This window comes from Tachypleus tridentatus, chromosome 12, assembly GCF_004210375.1.
Source record: "Tachypleus tridentatus isolate NWPU-2018 chromosome 12, ASM421037v1, whole genome shotgun sequence".
Classification (NCBI taxonomy): Eukaryota; Metazoa; Arthropoda; class Merostomata; order Xiphosura; family Limulidae; genus Tachypleus; species Tachypleus tridentatus.
The window spans coordinates 52,275,149-52,282,361 of NC_134836.1; the positions used below are offsets into that span (position 1 = coordinate 52,275,149).

Here is a 7,213-nt window from a genome sequence, read left to right on the forward strand (position 1 = left end):
CAGATCTTGATCTGCTCCTGTTTTTTTTGTTGTTGTTTTTTTTTTACAATTACGTGATACAATATAAAAATATACTGATCCAGGATCAATGTACTGACTGGTATTTAATATTATTAACAGTATCAGAAAGTAATACTATTTCAGGATTACTTTACGTCGTTCAAAGTAAAATACCACTGCTAGTACTAGTTAGACTAGCCTAACTTGTACAAATCTTAACAAAGTCAAACGGCTGACGATTTCAAACTAAAAACTTACCTTACATGGTCAAACTAAAAGTTAAAACTGAAAATTGAATTGTCGCAAAAAATGCCTTTTTTTCACCATAAAACTTACAATTTACGTGTGACTGTTAACATTACGTTAACTTCATTAGTTTACATTTATATTCAACAAAAGATAAAAAGTAACTACACAGACTAATCTACTATCTAGCGAAACGGGCTTGGAGAAATCAGGACTAGAAACGTCTTTTCGTAGGAGTGTTAATAGTCAAATCAGAATAAATTACGTTTTTTTTAAAGATTAGTTTGAGGTTACGAGTTAAAAATAACTTAACTCTGAATTCACGTTCGGCATTGACTCAAATTACAATGGTATTAGTGGTCTACATGTTATCAGTGAATGTTAAAAGTATGTAAAGTATAACAACTTACACATACGTATGCCGTTATAAGCGTATTGGAATTTTCAAATGCAGACTAAAACATCGAAATTCACATGCTTGCCATCAAGTTTCTTTTCAAAGAGCAAGATATTTTCTTATTAATTACTGAAATGTATTTCTATCTCAGTCACCCCACTGTAATACCCTTAAATTTGTAATGATATCAATATTCTCTGAATAACTAGCGACCTCTATTGAAACAATGCTTATACTGTGAAATAGGTCAATGTTTCACTAGGTCAATCTGAACAAATATTGTCCAAAGCATGGATGTAAGAAACACCTACCTTCGTGGACCAAAGTAGGCCGAAGAAAGCTAGCGGAAATACATATAAAATTTAATCTATGTTGTACAAGGAGTAACTACATTTTCAGTTTTAATATTTTATTAAATAAATTATTAAAATTTGATGATGATATTAATTCACCGAGCGTGCCGTTCACCCCATCGTTCTAATTATCAGTTATTCTGATCTCATTAACCCTTGAGGGAAACATTCACCCAGTTAAGATGAAATGTTGTAGTTGATCATTCTCTCAAGCTATCCAAGCAACGTGCTGTTGCTATTTGCAGGGCAAATAGAATATTAGGCTATATCTTCAGTAATATGGAATTGAAGTCTAGAGATTTTATAATTTTAGTGTATAAATTATTCATAAGGCCATAAAAATCAAGTTTCAATACCCGCAGTGGACTGAGCGCAGATACCCCAATGTGTAGTTTTCTGCTGAAAATTAACAAACAGGTACATTTCAAGCCCCTATATATATATTGTTTCTATTGATTCCTGAACATTCCAAAATCTTATCACTAATGGAGGAATTATAACGTCGAAGACAAATATTATTTCTTAATATTCGCACATACAAAAACAAGGCTTACATATTCAAGGGACTGCTCACTTACTTAAATGTGTACAAGCTTATGTTTTATATTTAGTAGTTTTCCCGAAAAGTGGCCAAAGACCGCCTGGAGGGATCACCTGCATCAACCATTCGCAACAATATTTGTTTGTTTTTTAATTTTGAGCAAAGCTACACAAGGGCCATCTGCGCTAGCCGTCCCTAATTCAGCAGTGTCAAACTAAAGGGAAGGCAGCTAGTCATCACCACCAACCACAAATTCTTGGGCTACTCTTTTAGTAACTAATAGTGGGATTGACTGTCACATTATAACGTCCTCACAGCTGAAAGGGCGAGCATGATTTGGTGCTACGGGGATTCGAAACCACGACTCTCATATTACGAGTCAAACGCCTTAACACGCTTGGCCATGCCGAGCCCCCTTGACGTTTCTAATTATTTTATTATGTTTCATTCATTACAGTCAATCTGGATATGTTGATAAAAGAGTAAAATAACAAGAAGAAAAAACAAACCTAAATGGTTTATTAAAGACATAAGAAGAAAAATTTGGGATAGATGCCAAAAGTTTGAGAAATTGACAGATAAGACGGCAGGTTTACGGAAATATAAGTTCAGTTTGGTTTGTTTTGAATTTCACGCAAAGGGTTATCTGCGCTAGCTGTCCCTAATTTAGCAGTGTAAGACTAGAGGGAAGGCAGCTAGTCATCACCACCCACCGCCAACTCTTGGGTTACTCTTTTATCAACGAATAGTGGGATTGACCGTCACATTATAATGCCCCCACGGCTGAAAGGGCGAGCATGTTTGGTGCGACGGGGATTTGAACCCGCGACCTTCAGAATACGAGTCAAACGCCTTAACCCACCTGGCCATGTCGGACCCAGAATTATAGGAAGGCTAGAGATATGGTTAAGACAGAAATTATGAAATTCAAATGGTTTATGAAAAACAATTGACTGATAACACAAATTAATATGAAAGTTTGGAAAACTTTTTGTTCAATAGATAAACTCCTCACCATCCAACAAAATATGTGATAAAAAGGTAAAATATAACTTTAAGGATTCTTTGCTTTTACTTAACAGTAAACAGTGAAAACCATTTTCAGGGATTAATGCTTCGAGAAGGTGAGATAAATCGTACTTAAAACCCAGTTTTTTACACAGTTTCTACAAAAATTTAAAAATTTAATATTTAAGTATCATAACACCCATATTAATTAAACATGTTACTTTGCAGACAACTTACAGATGTATTGTACGAAGACGTTGTGTTTCTAATAGTTAGTGAAGTTATAATACGTAATCGTGTTTTCAAAAGTTTATGATTCATAAGATGCAAAACATGTATTATTTTTGGCTACATTTTCTGCCTGTTATTGACTATTGATAAACCGGACACGTGTGTATTACACATGTACATATACATGAAGTGCATATACGCAAAACGCTCTTTATCTCATTTTACCATTTTGAGCTTATGTTTCTGCTACTTTCAATAACTACATTCTGAAATAAAAAGAAAGTATTTATGAAATAAATTTCTTACATATATTATTATATTAAACATTTAATTCGACCTTTATTTTTCATTTCAAGTTGGTCTAAGCGTGGCCAAATGGTTAAAGCCCTCTACTCGTAATCCGAAGATCGCGGGTTTGAATCCCCGTCACACCAAACATGTTCGCCCTTTCAGCCGTGGGGGCGTTATAACGTTTCGATCAATCCCACTATTCGTTGGTGAAAGTGTAGCCCAAGAGTTGGCGGCGGGTGGTGATGACTAGCTGCCTTCCCTCTAGTCTTACACTGCTAAATTAGGGTCGGCTAGCGCAGATATCCCTCGTGTAGTTTTGTGCGAAAAACAAACATTTCAAGTTTTTCAATTTTATTATTATTATTGAACCAAACGCCTTTTATTCATAGGCCTTTTCAATTGAAGCGTTGCTTATCCATTAATTTAATATGGGTGAATGTTCGGTTTCCAAAGGAATGGCGAATATCGCATTTTTCATCAAAGTTCTCCAGATGCGTTCTTTCATGTATTGTGTGATTTTTATTACTTAGTCATTTGGACTTTGCTATCAGAAGTGATAAAAAAAAAAAAGTCATGGGTTATATTAATGCTATCAGGAACTAACATTGTTTCGTGTAGATATATATAAACTTTCTAAGTTATCATTAAGTGATATATTATTATCACAGAGCTAGTATTTAGGCTTTACTGAGGAACAAAGTAACGTTTGTTTGTTTGTATTTATGTTAAACACAAAGCTACGCAATCGGTTATCTGTGCTCTACCCACTATAGGTATCAAAACCCGGTTTCTGACGTTGAAAGTCCACAGTGTTGGGTGGGTTCTTAAAGAAATAGGTCACGAATCTTGAACCCACAGATTCACAGTCCAGTTAGCTAACAGAAAGCCCATTCTCGGCCTCAAACCATAGATTCATAGTCCAGTTGGCTAACAGAAAGCCCTTTTTCGGCCTAAACTAAATTTTTGTTGAATATTAAGGTAAGAGTAATAGCAATATGCGTAGGCTGGTGGTGAAAACTCATATTTGCTCGTCATTTTTGCTGGATTTATTTTGAAAAGAATATTCTCTAACCTTGTTAAATAATTAACAATAAATTTCAGCGTTACTATCGTAACAACCTTAGACACGTTACTTAAAAGGTGGCAACTGGTTATGTGCTACTTAACCCTAAATTCACTCTATACTTAAGCTGGCCAATGAGATTCCTGTAATGCTTAGTACATTTTTCTAGATTTCACTAACTGAAATCAATCAGTTTTCACGTGCCCGACCAGTTAAAATGCAGTTGTCGATTTAGCATTTGGTAAGCCTGGCGAAAATCAACATCACAAACCCCATAGGTCAAAGAATACTTTGCCGTACGAATAACTCAGCTGTTGTTCGCTGACCTGTGTTGCTCACAGTTTTCTTGGAAAAATTATATATATTTGTTGACAATGTGGTTTTAACACGTTTAATACAATTTAACAAACAATTTGAAATTGCTTATTGAAATGACTAAGCGAAATGAAAATTAAAACAATTAACTCCAATTAGAAATGATATGTTGCAACAAATAAAATGTTAAATTCAAAGCGCTAAAAATAACATTCGAACTTTATGGCATAACACAATATATTATTATTAGAAGGATTATTTGGAGAAAAGTGCTCTTTTCATAATAACTTTGTAAAAACCACGTAAACATTCTACACCGAATCGAAAGGAATGCACTTGTTATTTATCAGCGCCTCTATCTTTTACTAGTTTTAAATGATACACAATAAATAATAACAACAATATGTTATTCCATCACACACATATGCAGGGGGGTGGGGGGTCGAAGAAGTTAGGCCGAACACCCTATTTCCATATTTTTCTTATGTATATAATCATGTTTATATAACTTCAGCGCAGTTGTTTATCGTACATAATGTTTCTTACATGATCTGCACTCTGCCGATGAAGCGTTACTATTTTCTTGGTCTGAAATGTCCGGACATGATAACCAATTTTTGAAATAACTAACATACTGCTGTTACACAAAGTTGTTTAAATAGTAATATAATTAAACAATTAATCAAACACGGATGGTAGACAAAAATAAAACATATATATTTATGCTAATTTAAGTCTAGCTTCCCATGTAGTGTTACAACATAATGGTGATTTGTTGACTTTTAATTAGATGGTTGAGGATTTTATGTAAGCAGTCAAACAACTGTTTAGGCTAAACTCTTTCAAAATTACTCCCAAATCCAGTCTCATAGCATCTGTTTTTTTCACAAAATTATTTTCCTGGGGGGGGGGGTACCCCAGACCTTCGTAGTATTAGCATGCAATGACTGTGCTTCGCAAAAAGTGTGTTGCGTTTTGGTCTCACAAATTATAATCCCCCTTCCAAACTTTCTGTGCACAAACCTGAATTTCTAGTTTTTACACGTTTGGTACTATTATAATAACAACTAAAGAATACATATGAAAAACATACCTACAATAATCGAAATTATTGTTTCTGAATCTTAAATGTAAATACACACAATAAATGACATACATTTCTTATTTCAAAAATTTCCTACTTACCAAAAATAATCGTAAATAGTAATTATGATTCTTTGTCGATTTTATTGGCTCACTGAAAGAACAAAGGACTTAAAGTTAAGCTGCTATAAGATCCTAGTTTGTATACGAGTGGCTATTTACTCAGACAACTTGGATAAGCCAACTTCAGGTTATGTTCTTCTTTTTACTGGATTTGGAAATTTAAGATTTTACGAAGGTAAAAATGAAGCTCCTAAGAGTATTAGAAAAAAAAATTGTCGAACTTACTTTAGAAACTGTGTTGTAAAGTAATAGAAAAAGATACTTACCAAAGTTGTCTTTTTTGTAAGATAATTGTTGCTACACACACGTGTACCGTGTGGTCAGCAGAATGTCGGAAAGGGACTCATGCTGACGTCGCTCGTTTGCGAATACAACATGAACTGCGTCATGTCTGGTGACCTATTTGAAACTGTAACGAGCGCAACAAAACTCAGATCTATATGGATCTTAATCCTGACGAAGTAGAAACAAGGTTTAAAATAATGTATGAATTCGGTTTGGTTCTTACACGTCCATATACAGATGTCTGCTCTTGTTATTATTATTAATTTAATAATGTTGTTTAATTAACATCCATGGTCAAAGTATAACTATTTAAATAAATAGTAAGGGAAATGGCCTACATAATCCATTAATAAAAGGTGATAAGTTCAAGGAAATCAAAATCAGATTAGATTGACGTTTAATAATCATTATTTTAAGGAAGAACCTTCCTATTAAGTGTAAGAGAGATAGTATCGTGTTAGCAAGTTCTTAAAGCTTAGTAGTTTATTAGAATGAAAATTTTACTATTGTATGAAATATATACTGTATTTTATAAAGAACTAAAACACAGGATACTAACGCGTAGTTGAGAATAAACTAAATATTGATTAAAGCAGCTGTTGTATTATGATTAAACATATAATTTATGCATTTGTCCAGTGCCCACACGTGTTCTATACTTCAAAGGTCACAGGACTGCACGTCTTCCCCTTTTTCGCAGAGCAAGCATTGCAGGACATTAATGGAAAAAAGGTCAAATTCCGTTTCTTAGCCATTTAGTGCTCAAACCATCACCATTAATATATATACAATGTGGTATTACGCTGAAATTGATATACTAATACCAGAACAGACAATATACCTTTGGATCTAGACCGCTTAATCTTAGTACACAATAAAGAAGAATTACTTTAGCAAATCACGGTTGTTCTTAAAATAATGAAAACTGGAGTTTAATGCTAAGAAAACGAACAAAACTTTACAAATAAACTATAATATATTTTGTATCTGAGAACGGCTGTGTGGGTATTAAAACTTTTATTGATAAGGAGAGAACAACGTTTGAACCTTCCTCTGAGTCATATTCAGATTAAGAAAGAGAGTGGCAAATGACCGTTGCCAGACATGTCTTAGGGATGAGAGTATAAACGGATATGGGATTGTAGGGGGCGTTGCAGTTGGATGTTGGGTTATTAATTAGTATAGGTATTAAGGTGTTTCTTTATATTGGTTTAATTTTGGTTTTAGTTTGATTTTTAATCAGTATGGTGCTCGGTCCAACATGTCCATGTGGTTAG

At 33.9% G+C, this 7,213-nt stretch overlaps 1 protein-coding gene across 4 annotated transcripts in view; it reads right to left on the reverse strand.

Annotated features, from left to right (window-relative positions):
* Positions 1–6,019, reverse strand: part of LOC143233328 (ATP-binding cassette subfamily G member 4-like) — a 46,254-nt gene extending 40,235 nt beyond the window's left edge. The window contains exon 1 of one of the 4 annotated variants that reach the window (XM_076469461.1): positions 657–850. The gene's annotated coding sequence lies outside the window, so the exon portion shown is untranslated. Of the gene's footprint in view, positions 1–258; positions 278–656; positions 851–5,917 lie in introns of those variants that run through there. The other 3 variants (XM_076469463.1, XM_076469462.1, XM_076469464.1) reach the window with 3 other exon arrangements.
* Positions 6,020–7,213: the final 1,194 nt, after the last annotated feature.